Here is a 13,883-nt window from a genome sequence, read left to right on the forward strand (position 1 = left end):
AAATAGAGCTTAATTCCTCTCTTTCCCTGAGTATGGGTGAGACTTAGTCATTCCATTCTAAGTAGTAGAATGTGAAAACAGAAAAAAATAGTAACTTTACAGTAAAGAAATCTGAAGTAAACTATCTTAACTAAATGATTGAGGCTAATATCACCAGTGATAAATCGGGTTTATACTATGGCATGTGTCCTTGATATGATGTGATGAGAAGGGCCCTTGACCTTTATATTATTCATCCCCAAATTCCCTAACTTCCGTCTATTCTGAGAAAACATCAGGTAATCCCAAACTGAGGATTTCCTACAAAACACCTATCCAGTAATTTTCAAGAGTGTCAAGGTCATAAAAAACAAAGGATGACAGATGATAGCTAGTTGGCTAAGGGGTGGAGGAATTGAGCAAAAAGGAAAAAGGACTCATAGACACGGACAACAGTGTGGTGATCACTGCGGGGAGGAGGACTAAGGGGACTAAATGGTACTGGAAAAATACAATGAAGATTAAATTTTTTAAAAAAAGGAATTCTGAGAAGCTGTCAGAGACAGGAGAAGATGAAGGAGACATGATGACTAAATGCAATATCCTGAAGGGGATCCTGGAACAAAAACACTAGTGGGAAAAACTGGTGAAGTCTATTAAAGTCTGTAATTCAGTTAATAGTATTGTACCAGTGTTAACTGCTTAGTGATGATAAATATGCTCAGGCCGTGGAAGATAATGTTCGGGGAAGCAAGAGGAAATGCATGTGGAAACTATCTGTACTGTTTCCAACTGTTCTGTAAATTCCATAAAACTACAATTATTTCAAAATGAGAAGTTAGAAATATTTTCTCCCCCTAAACTGTACCTCCATTAGCAGGGATCATCTCTGTAGTGGTCACTATTGCATGTCCATTTCTAACAGGGATGTGTGCTGGACAACACTTTGGGCTCTAGAGCCTGGCTGCATGTTTAGTTCCTGGCTCTGCTACTTATGAACTATGTTACTAGCAAGTTTCTTATAAGAGCCGCATGTCTCAGTGTTCTGATTTATAAAAAGGAACATAAGGTGGTTGTGACACAGCTTAATATGTGTAAAACACATGCAAAGTACAAAGTTAGTTATTATCAATATAATTCCCATTTAATATATCACTGTTACATGAGAGAATGAATGACACAAGATTTTTTTGCCAAATGTGATTATTTATGATTCAATTAAAGTCAGAAAGAGCGAGCGTTTGGAGAAGAGGTTCAGGGTACAGAGTAGTATGAATGAATGGGAACTCCCTAAGGCACAGCAAATGGATTGGCATAAGGATCTCAAAGTGTAAGGCTAAAGTGTGGAAATGAAGCAAGGAGCAATACTAATAATATGGAGTATGTCTAAGGACCCGTACTTTGATTAGTGGTGAAGGTGACAAAGAAGACTGCTTAGCTTCTCCAGGGTAGTTTGCCCTCAGGCAGGTCTTCCACTCTCCCCTGCTCTGTTCTGTATTTGCAGTGGCTGATCCCTGCAAGCTGCCTTTCTCAGCCCCTACTTCATCTGGTTTCCAGCTGAATATGGCTAATGGGAGGCCTGGTGGGAGACTGGAGGATGAGAGGAGGGAGAAGCCAGCGGTTTTCATCCCTCTCTTCTGTCTTGGGCAGCGACTCCAGCAGCAGCTCCATCTCTCCATGCACAGTCCTGTCAGGCTCTTAGTTTCTGCCCAGGGACCAGTAACACCACTTCTTCCTCTGTCCCTCCAGTCAAGGGTCTTAGTGGCTTCATTCTGTAATTATTCTCTGGGTTGCCTCCCTGTCCTCTATTTGACTCTCCATTCCTCCGTTGCCCGTGTAACATCTTCCCAATTTTGAAATCCCTGGAATGGATGTTCAAGTGGCCTCTATTTCCTGGTTAGATTCTGAAACAAACAAAAGGTATGGTGACATTCTCTGTTTTTCAGACTGATTATAACTCTGGAGACAGGTTTTCCAGTGCTACCATAGGCAGAGACACTGGTTGTTTTCCTAAGTATTTGTTACATAGCAGTGTGCTGTGAACAATCATGGGCTTCAGGGTACTGGGTAATTTAGAAGGAGGAGCCTGTTTAGGATTACTCATGTACCACTCCCTTCTGGACTGATCTAAAAAAATCTTATAGGAGAAGGAAGTTTCAGAATCCCAGTGATACACTAGCCAGTCCCAGTGATGGATCCACTAGGGGTTATATGGGCTGAAGAGCATCCCCTGTTCAGAAGTATATCCAAGTATTAGAGCCAGAGCAGTGGTGTCCATACCATTCCAGCCCTTTAAAGCTACTGGCTCACTCATTTTGGAACTTCATACAAAAAAATGCTATTGTCATAAGCATTTTGTCTCCAACATTCATTTAAACTACCTTTCCTTTGAGTCCTTGCTCTCTGTCTTCCTCAGTTGGGCTCTGTATCTCACATCTATTCCTCACCTAGCCTTTGTGAATAACAACTAACTTGGCCTGCTATCCTACCCTTGACCTTGGTATCTCTTCCAGAACATCACTTTGGCATTTGTCTTCCAGCTTCTCACACAGTGATGGACTCTACTTCTATACCCCTAGTTAAGACCTCACCATGACCTTCCATTTATTCAATTTTACTCTTCAAAATAGATAACCAAGTGAAAGACAAGTTGAGAGAGTTGATGATGAGATGGCAGCGTAGTCAGGCTAGTTTAAATGAAAGAGGGATATAGGCAAAAAGTTAGCTAGGGAGCTGTTAGATGTAATTAGAACCTAGGTTTGGAGGGAGGAAGAGTGACGATGTATGGGAAACCTTTCCTATGGGAGAGATTCCTTTCAAAGGGGATACTAATAGAAATAATATTTTCTTATAAAGATACTTTCACTTACAGAGTACCTAATTCATTCCTTTTAACCTGGATCAGATGGTTACATAAACATCCTTATCTACCTGAAGGGCAGCAGCAGTGAAAAATATGTTTTCTCTAGTGAGTGGGCTTTGGCTTTTCCACAATTCCCACCAGTTTTCTCCTCAATTCTCTTACCTGGACAGTTGACGTTTTCTCATTCTTATAGAAAGGACTTAAAAAGGAGTTTTATGACAAGTCTGCTATTTCACCCTTTCTAGCATATATAGTCCCCTAAGTAATTCCTGTATAGAAATTCTAGACAATCCTGAAAGAAGTAGTCTGTGCCTATCAAATATTGATTGCTGCACTTAAAATGTGTACTTCTCTTTAAAGCACTACCACTAGCTAGTGATCATAACCAACCTGTAGTCTTAGGTTGCACTTTCATGTAAAATGCAATCCTAGAATGTCCAAACTTTTGGCATCTCTGGGCCACACTGGAAGAAGAAGAGTTGCTTTGGCCACACATTAAACACACAAACACTAATAAAAACTGATGAGCAAAATAAAGGTTTCAAGTAAATTTACAATTTTGTGTTGGGCCACATTCATGGCCATCCTGGGCTGCATGTAGCCCACAAACTGTGGGGTGGACAGCCCTGCTTCTTGATCTCATGTAAAAATAACCCTGGTAGTGGCTACTTCCCTAGAGGTGGCTCTTTGATGAAGAATAATGGAAATGTCTGTCGTCACAGGCTGATATTAAGAAGTTATCTGCTCAGCCTAGACAGCAGCCTACTTTTAACTAAGAATCATGAAGAAACTATATCTAAAGTGTAACATTATGAAGAGTATGCATTTTGCTTTCATGCAGATTTAGTTTGAGTCCTGGCTTCACTATTTACTGACTCCATAACTATTGCTAATTTACTTAACTTCTTGGTGCTTCAGTTTATTCATCGATAAAAATGAGGGCAATAGTAGACCCATTATAGTGTTTTTTAAAGATTAAAAAAGTAATGAATAAAATCCAATCTCGCATGTTTGCACTGAATGGCTTGTCATTGTTGGTGATGGTGGTGTTAAGTGTATACCCTGAAGGATATTCTCTCATTCTCGTTCCACAGAGCCCCATCCTGGACACCGCAGGAGGTTGTAGCCATAGTTAGATTGCAATGGTTCTTAATGCCAACTGCACTTTAGAATTACTCAGGGTTTTCAAACATACTGACATCAGGCCACATCCCAGAACAGAATCTCTGGAGATGGAGCCCCAGCTCACCAGGTAATTCTAATACACACCTGGGAGTGAGAATCACTGGGTTAGAGGAACCATGGATCTGAAGTTGGATGGGATGATGGTTCTAGTGTTATTTTAATATGACCCAAAAGTCTATGATAGTATTTATCCAATGTAAGCTACTATTTATTATTTATTAGTTACTGTTACTGGTACATGGAATGTAATTCTTGAAAATGAGAATTGTGATTAAAGTATGGTATGAGAAGTAGTAATTTTTTAACATGCAGAGTTAAGGTTTTATACAGATGCAAAAAGGTCTTGGGGAATAAAATAATAAGGAAAGGCTTAAAATGGTAACACACTGTTATCTCATTCTACACTTAAAATCATAAAAATTTTTTAACTACTTCCTTACCAACTCAATCACCTTAATAACAAAGTCAAGATTGTATTTATTTCCTGTAGATTTTATAAGCTCCCAGAAGTTTCCTGGTAAGTCTCTGTACTAAAAAGAGCAGGTGATATCAAGGCCAAATACATGTTCCTGATATAAATAGCAGGAAGTCTATAAAGTATTTGTTGTAAGAAGAGCAGGATTGAAGCATATGGTTGAAGACATATAAGCACAATATGTTCTCCAGCACTACATAACACCTGTGTAGAACAGCTAAGCCATATGTTTTGCAATTTATACTTTAAAAATTACTATGTAGATGTTAAAGAGGAAAATGCACATTTGCACAAAAAATAAGCACATGTTTGCTATTAACATAATTCAACTATGGTTTCTTCAAATCCTGTTTAATTGTAACACATTTTTATCTTCTAGTGCATGCCAAAACTTCTTTTAAAATCACTAAAGTATACTAAACCAAAAATCTTAGAAGCATATTGTCAAAGGGATGGTATTAAAATTTCTATATGATAGTGGAATTTAAATCTGCTCCACTTCGATGTAAGACATGAAATTTAGTATTAGTAATGTCACATGTCACAAAATGGCTAATGTTAAATACATTTTCTTTTGGTATTTGCTTGGTCTCAAGGAGAAAGGTTTTACTCTTCTTTAGCCAAAGTCTTACCAATATGTTAAAGTTGTCCGTGTTGTTATGTGTGTATGTGTGGTGTAAGGTTAGAGTGTGCACTGGGAGGGAAGGTGAGAGTGGAATATCAGGCTGCTGTGTGTGATGAGGGACTTTTCCATCTGGCATGTATAATAGGAGGAAGACTTCAAAGTTAGAATAAATGGAAATGCTCAATCTAAAACAAAATCACAAGGAAATGAAGGATTGTATTACTAGTTAGGATTTGACACCTGCTATCCCAATGGCTTAATCTCTGGTGCTTCTAAAGCTCCAATTTAATTTAACTGAAAGGACAATTTAATTTAATTGAAAGACTTCTTATAATGTATTTCTAAATAGAGGTCATCATTGAGCCTATTTTTAGTGTCTAGTTTAGACATAGATAATTAGTAACATTCATTTGTAAGACAATATTTGATGTAATAAAGTTAATAAAGTAAATTGAGATAGTAGTGAATAGCATTTTGTTTCTATAATTAGGCAAAGAAATGTATTTCACTTAGTTGTCATTAATTCACTGAATAAACCACTTATTCACAGATAACATGAAAGAAACATTCATACAACTCAGATCAAAACATTACAAACTCTTGGTTAGTTAGCATGCAACTAAATGAATGAAATAAAATGCTCTGTACAAAAACTTCTCAGATCTTCTCAGGTCAAGTCTTAGAGATGCTTTACAACTTATCTCTCTAGGAGATTCACAACAAATATTAGGACTATCCTAAAATACACTAAAATAATGAAGCCTGTGTAATTCAAGTGTTATTCAAACTTAACTCACTATTGCTCTTTTTTTCTCCAAGTAAAACCTATTATTATTCTGGAAAACTCTGTTGGCTGTCTATACAACAACCCTTCCTTCCTTTCCCTTTCTAAAAGAAGCATGATTCTGCTGGGACAGCAATACATCCAGTCCCAGGGCATCATGAGTTCTCTAAGCCAGTCTTGACAATCTCACATAGCAGGCTGTGATGCAGAATCTGGCCAATGAGACCTAAGAAGTCTTTTGGGAGGCTCTTCCTTGATAAAAGAAAAAAAAAGATGGCATAGAGAGGTGGTCCTGTTATTCTTTGGATGCTGTTACCTGAAAAATAAGATGCCTCTAAAAGAGGCAGCATCTTGCAATCAGGAAGTAACAAACCTGGGGTCAAAAGCCAGCTGACTGAAGCCAGGGGAACAGAAGGATAAAAAAGCCTTGGGGCTTTGATGGAATTATTGAGTCCACAAGTCAACTTGATGACCGCTTGTCTCACTATTTCTTAATAAGGAAATAACCATCATATATGCCACTGTCAAATAGGTTATTATCACTTGCAGCTAAACACTATCCCAACTGATAATCTCTTTGAAAATTCTGGAATAGAGTAAGTGTCCTTCTGACTCTTGTGAGATTAAGAGGTCAACACATGCTAATGGGAAAAGGAAGCATAATGGGTTATTCAGGGATGGTGTTACAGGGTGCAGCCAAGATGGGGGACCCCAAATGGGCATTTGAAATGGGGTCCAGAACTTAAGGTGTCCAGGAGATTTTAAGATGTCTCCACCCCCCACCCCCAGGGTGTGGGTTGGGGGAAGGGACAAATGGAGCAGGGCCATTGAGAGCTGTTTTGCATAGCAACAGCCTTGCAGCTAAGCTCTGGTGTGGTCATTTAACATATCTATAGCCTTTGGCTGGTCGCTTAGATATGTTAAATAGCTGTGGCCATGCCCTGAGCCAGGGGAATGGAAGTAACCTCCCCACCAAGACGTGACTGGGGGCAGATTCCCCAAGCTACAGCACCTGCGTGGGAGCTCAGAGAAGATTGGCTCCAGGACATGGGGCCACACCTGCCCAGACTCATGATGGCAGCCCAGTAAAGCTGGAAGGATATGAATTCTGGCGTGTGAAGCCGAGTGTGGGAGGAGTCGGAAATGAGGCTGCAGAGGAAGATTGGCCGCGGGGATTTAAAACCCAGACTTGGTGACCATTAGGGGGGAGAACCATGCTGCTTTGAGAAGGAGAGCCATGCACAGCCCTGAGAGGGAGAGAACCATGTGGCTGTGGAGGTGCAGAGAGGATCACGGCCATTGGAGAGAGAGCCACACAGCTTTAGCAGAGTGAAGACTCCCGCATCCCTGAGAGGGAGAACCACGCGGCCTGGACAGAGTGGGGACCCCCACAGCTTTAGAAGGGGAACCACCACCTGGTTTTAGCAGAGATCCCGGTGACTCAGCTGAGGGTGCCGGGAACCCAAGGAGGTCTCCCAGTCGAGATGGAGTATTAACTGGGAAGAACCAGAGGACTGCCTGAGCCATAGCCTTCTATTTCCTTTCCTGAGATACGGTACTCTGGACTGGGCAAAGGGGGAAGGAAGGAAGGACTGTGTCTGTTTGTGGGTGTTTTAAGGGACTTTAGGATTTTTGATGAAGACATTAGGTCACTACTTAAAGTCTGTATAGCATTAAATAAACATTTCTTTCCTTTTCATGAATCTCTGGCATTGAGAGACGTCTTTCCTCTGGCGGCGGACATAACGGACCCGGGGCCTTCTTTCAATAATAGTATATCGTCCCAGGCACCCCTTGTTGTGTTCTGTAACAATGGGACCAAGGGTATTGATTTAGTTACAAGTCTTTCCCCTAAGCACAATCGAACATGCTGTTGTGATCATGACAGACTTAGTCTCATATGGGTCAGGGTGGCCCTAATAGTGTGAAGCATATCAGTTATAAGGCATAGTAACAAGGATAGGAAAGACTATGCTGAGGAAGGAAACAATTTTGAAACTTCAGTTTTTTCCACAACAAAAGTGTATGTCTCAATCTATATGTTCGTTTTGGGTTGGTTGGGGGCTCTGCTCTGAGTCATCTTCACTCTGGAATCCCGGCTGGGGGAGAATCCCCATCTGGAACACTGTAGGTTACTATGGAGGAGAAAAGAAAGCTCTGGGTATTCTCACACTGACAATCAAAGACTTTGTCCAGAAATAACACCTATCAATTCTCATAGCACGTTAAAAGAACTGGTCACAAGAGCCCACTCAGCCACCAGAAACAGAAACAGAAACAGGCCCAGAAACAGAAAGTACTCTGAGAAAATCTTCAATGGTGATCTTACATCAGTGTAGTTTGCATAGCAACAGGAGTTTCTAGCCAGAAAGTATGCTTGAGTGCCTTGGATTCTCTCGGAGGTCTGTCTGGGCAGAAGCACAGCCCAGGTGGCTGGAGGGTTACAGACACTGGATTTGGTCCCAGGGGAGAGAACTGGTAAGCACTAGGTAATGTCAGGGTTCCATCCAATCAGCCGAAAATTCAAGCCAGGATTCCAGCCCTAGGAGGGAAACTGAAAGACAAATCAAACACATACCTTTAGTTGCTATTTGCCAAGTGCAGGTAGACAAGCCTTCCATACAGTTTAACTTGAGGGAGGGCTTTCTGGGGCCAGGTGGGATGGAGGACATGATTTGTTAAGTCAAAGCAGCAGGAAGGAGAATTTAACAAACCTATGGCTGAAAAAGAGCTAAGGTTCTATCCAGGAAGATAGTTTCAAAAGTCAAATTTAAAGGGAGTAGTGAGCTCATAAATAAGAGAATAGGTAAACAAAGCCTGAGCTCAGGAAGATTACAGGTAGCATGAAATGTAATGCAAGGCATGGACTTCAACAAATGGCTTAGGAATAATGCAGGGAACCACGTGAGGGGACTCAACATTTCTCTTTATGCCTAGCATACGGATAATTGTGCAATTTCAAGATGTCACGCCAGATTGGACAAATGTGTTTGTATTTTAAGGGAGAAGCCTGTGATTAGGTCAAGTATCAGGTGTTTAAAGGCTAATGACAGAAAGAGGAATTCCAGGCTCACTGGATGGGGAAGAGTTGAGGCTGGTCTGAACAGGGTATATATGGCCTGGCTTACCACAGGGATGGAGCTTCAGTCGAAAGTCTTTAGTAGCTGCCGTTTAGCAACGCCGAGAAAGGCAGGGCTAGACATATTTCAGCTTTCATCATTTCTAGATGAGTCTTTCCAGATAGACCTTTGTTACTGGCATCCTTGGGCCTCTTGTAGGACCTAGCAACTGAATGCAGGTATATTAGCCTTCCATGTGGCTTATTATCATACTGGGCACCTAACACAAGATTTCTTTGATTACATCTCTTTCTACATATGTCCCCCTCTCTCCTCAGACAGATGCTGGCCCCTTTAGGCATCAACAGGAACTATTCCAGCACACCTGAAATAGTAACAGCCTAATAATGGTTGGTTGTTGCTGATGGAACATAGAAGTTTCACCTGTAGACACTGGATATGAAGTTGTCTAACTTGACTAGAAGCAATGCTTCTAGAAATTCTGTAATATAAAAATGGATTGGTGGAAGAGAAAACTGGTACTTGTATTTCTCTTTCACATCAGGCACTGTGCCAGCACTTTGAAATATCATCCCATTTGTTTTTCACATAAGCCTTGAGGCAGATTTTCTTTTGTCCCACTTTACAGATAAGGAACAGAGACTCACAGGTTAACTAGCTCGCATGAATTCATGCACTATGTCCATTAGTAAGCAGGGAAGCTGTGATCTGAAGGCAAGGATTCCATGGCTTGAGGCTTTCTTACTTTACTACATTCTTTGCTTACTGATAGAAATAACACTAATCAACCAATGAGCATCACAAGGAGCCTCCCAGATATTTATGCATCTGCTATAGAAAGGAACCATGAAGAAGAGAGCAATTAGCAAGTTAATGAATCATCCTCTGTTACACAAATTAGCTAATTGAATTTACTTAGGCAGAAGCAGCAGAGTGGTCCTGCCTCCATGTTTCAGCTACTGACTGTAGGACAATTACTTAAACTCTTGGAGCCATGGTTTTTGTATTCGTAAAAAGGGATCCCAACCTTTGTCAGGCCAACCTCATTAATTTATTATGAGGAGCAGCTAAGATAATGTATGTACAATCACCATGGAAACTGTAAAGAAATATTCAAATGGAAGGCATCATTATTGACTTTGCCTAATACCAGAGATTAATAAATAAAACATTTTCCATTTCATATGTATTAAAGTTACATAGCAAAGAGCCAGGCTTACCCTAGATTTTAATAAGGAAACATTTCTAATCAGTATTTCAGGCATGACTTAAGCAAATAAAAATTAGGTCTTTAGAAGCATTTATTCTACTATGTAATTTTAAATGATTTTCTGTGCAGATGAAAATTAACCATAAGGTTAAAAAATGTGAGTTATTAGCAGTTGTTTCTATTTAAATTACTTTTGTTTTGCAAATTTCATATAATTGTTAAATGTTCAGAAGTACTGGGAGAGACACCCTTTTTAAAAATGTACTTCTTCTTTTTAAGTTCTCCCTCTAGAAATTGGAAACGAAGAAAAAGCTTTTTATATTCAAGAATCCCTCCTATTACTGTCAATGGCAGTTAAGTGCATTTATGGAGACATGAGACAGCACAAAGATTCTTCTGTAATTCATCAGAAGGCCCATCTTAAACATAATTACATTACACAGCTCCGCTCAGTCATTAGTTTCTTGTTTAGCGACAATGTCCTTCATTTAAAATCCTTTGATGGTAATTATCTGTAACTATGCCCTTGAATTCTGAAAGCACATGTACTGCAGCCCTAGTGAACAATGGGTATTTCTGGACTATGAAGCAATTAGTTTCCCATAAGAGATCATAGAGGAAATGGTTTGTAACAACACTGAAAATTCACAGATTTCTAAACTTGACCTACAACCCAAAATGAGGTGTGTGGTTATGTATTTGTGTGTGCGTGCATATGCACATAATAAAAAAAAAAACTAAAAGCAAGTTGTTAGGTATAAGGCATAACTTTTTAAATCCTTAATGACCATGTCACATTTTGAAGATTTATATGTTGCTTAAGGTAAGGCACATAAATTCCTATCATAGGATGACCTGGAAGTGAGATATTTTGTAGATATTTTTAGTTCTACCAGTCTTCTTTGTGCATAAAAATGTCTTGTGTGCTTTATTTATTGAGCACCCATCCCTGCCGGGAACCGTTTAGGTGCACACAACACAGGTCCTATGAGGGTGGGTGCCCTACAAAAGCTCACAGGCCAGTGGCAGAGGATAAATAAGTAACCCGAGTAACATGACTGTTTTCCAGCCTGTCAGATAGTGGACCACGCTAACATTGGGATCTTCATGTTCCAACTTGTTACCCTTACCTGCTGATTCAGTACCTTCTCAAAGCTGGAAGTTTTGAGGAGTGTCCTACAATATGTTTACTCTCCCTTTGGAACATGCACCCCTTTAACCCTCCATCCTCAGTGAAACTGGCAACAACATACACTGCACTGCCTGTAAAGACCAAGCCAATCTGGGTGTCCCCATGAGAGGGGGTCTCTTCTAGACACCTCATTTGGAGTCCAGCACACCCCGGCTCTGGGTCCTGTAGTCAACAGCAGCTCTGTACCATGTCACACCATTCTGTCCTCCTTGTCTTTTCTCCCCCATTTCTCTCCCCCAGCTTTTGTTCTCTTAGGCTCTTTGGAAAGTCACGTTTACGTTCTTCACATATGGGAAGTATTTTTGACCAAAACTAAAAACCCTAATGTGTTCTTTGGCAAAATGATTGGCTGAGCAAGCCTGGCTTCAACTTGAAAGGAAAGCTTTCAGGAGGCAACTAAACAAAACAAAAACCCCACAAACCACTCTGGCCACACCATAATTCTTACTCATAAAAGCTGAATTTACTTATGCTTTACATGTGTGCATTAAATAAAGCACCCTTTTCCAGTGCAAGAAGGTGAGTATTGGAGTCATTAAAATTTTTATTATTGAGCTACACATGGTTATAGAAATCCATAGAGACATTTACATTTTCCTAAAACACTGGCTTCATAGTAGGAACCAGAATTATTTTTTTAGGGATTAACCCTCTAGCCAGGTGGCACAAAGAGAACACTGTAGAAACGATATCTGTGGTGCACCTATTATCTGTAAGGCACTGAGTCCAGGGCTTTGCACAGTTCTTTCCCTGAATCCTTACCACCAACCTCAGGAGGCAGAGAGCAGGGTCACCCCACTGACAGAGGGGGAGACTGAGGGCCAGAGGTTTAGTGTCTTGCCTGAAGTCTTTCAGCCCTCGTTACAGGCTGTTCCTCACCACTGAAAGGATTTCTAGGGTTTCCATGTTCCTTGCCTTATCTCTGTGTTTTCCTTCTTCTGTAAAGCAATGGGAACTCTACGTCAGGTTTGTTTGGATATGAGTTGCCTGAGAGAATGACCAGCACCCAGGGTTGTAACTAAAGAGCAGTTGGTGGGGCACAGTTCCTCTCCGGTTGATACAACGAGGCAACCCCCAAAGCTTTGAACCCAGACAGATCTGTCTCTACTATCACCTGAGAGATTCCAGGCTAGTTGTTAATCTTCTCTGAGCCTCAACTTTCTCAACTGGAATGTGAGGTTAATGCTGACTACCTCTCAGCGATGTCGTAAGGACTGGAGAGATAGAATATACAGGAAGGATTTGGGCAATGGTTGGTAATGACTCACGGTCATACCTCTGTGTTCTTAGCCATGCATAGAGACTGCGTTCACCAGTGCATTGCACAAGCAGGCCCAGGCCTGCCCCAGGTTCTGAGACAGAGCCCATCGGTTTTAGCAGCGTAAGCCTGTCTGACCATCCTGACATCTTGCCTAGATCTTGCTATACTTGGCTCCTCCTCACATGCTGAATTCAACTCCCCAATCCTTCTGATTCTGAGCCTGAGCTCAGACTGGGGCCTATGTGAATGAACTGGGCTTCCTCCTATGGCTGGATTGGATTCACACACCCACCACCTTCATCCGAGACCACTCCTAGACCCAAGATCTTTATATCCTTTGAATACTATTGAATGCATTATAGAGCTGCCCTTTTCAACTGGGTATGATAGTCCCTGCCTACTCAGTTATTATTCTGAGTATCTTCCAGATGTCAGGCCTTACAAAAAGATAAGCATGGTCCAGAAAATTGAGATAAGTGCTTTACGGGAATTATGTCATTTAATCCTCATTATGACCCATAAAAGTAAAGTAATTACCTTCATTTTCAAAATGAGGAAACTGAGGCTTAAGAAGATTAGGACTTTTCTCCAAGTCACATTGCTAGTGAGAGGCAAAGCCAGGTCAAGAAAGCCAAGCCGGGGCTCACAGCCATTGTGTCATGTTGCATTTCATCCCACCTGTCAACCTTCACCGCTGCCTCCTTTTCTTGACTGCCTGATGTGTTCTGCAGCAGCAGCTCCTTCTCTTACTGCAGTACCGCTCATGATGTGCTGTCACCGATTTGATTGTTTCCGTCTCTCATTAGACTGGGAGCTCCCTGAAGGCAATTGCATGTCTCATTTATCCCTGCACCCCAGTGCTTACTTCAATACCTGACACAGAATCAGTATTCCAAAAGATTTTTGTTGACTGAGTTGTATTGGTTTTCTCTTTTCTACCTGCTGACTTATGTTGCTGGTGTCCTATATATTCTCTACCCAAAATCATCTGGGCTATGACAGCTTTAGAATCAACATTAGCATTTACTCTTGGGTTTGTGATGGTGTGTATGAGTGTATATATGTACACATGCATATGTGTGTTGTGTTATTAGCTAAAGCAATGGTTTTCCTACAACAAAAGCTTTTAGCCATCCTGTTTCTTTAGTTTCCTTTAATCTGGAAACTTTCCATAGCCTTTCTTTGTCTTTATGGCATAGACATCGTTAAAGAATACAGTTCATTAAAAA

The 13,883-nt window shown here is 40.8% G+C and overlaps 1 long non-coding RNA gene across 1 annotated transcript; it reads right to left on the minus strand.

Annotated features, from left to right (window-relative positions):
• Positions 1-1,178: 1,178 nt before the first annotated feature.
• LOC123831458 lies at positions 1,179-9,201 on the minus strand. Its single transcript, XR_006787921.1, has 3 exons — positions 9,040-9,201; positions 8,241-8,465; positions 1,179-1,883 (listed from the first exon to the last, which is right to left on the minus strand). It is a non-coding gene; the product is annotated as an uncharacterized LOC123831458 (long non-coding RNA).
• Positions 9,202-13,883: the final 4,682 nt, after the last annotated feature.

Source organism: Phyllostomus hastatus, unplaced genomic scaffold (assembly GCF_019186645.2).
Source record: "Phyllostomus hastatus isolate PE091 unplaced genomic scaffold, TTU_PhHast_1.1 phas_contig_147, whole genome shotgun sequence".
NCBI classification, from domain to species: Eukaryota; Metazoa; Chordata; class Mammalia; order Chiroptera; family Phyllostomidae; genus Phyllostomus; species Phyllostomus hastatus.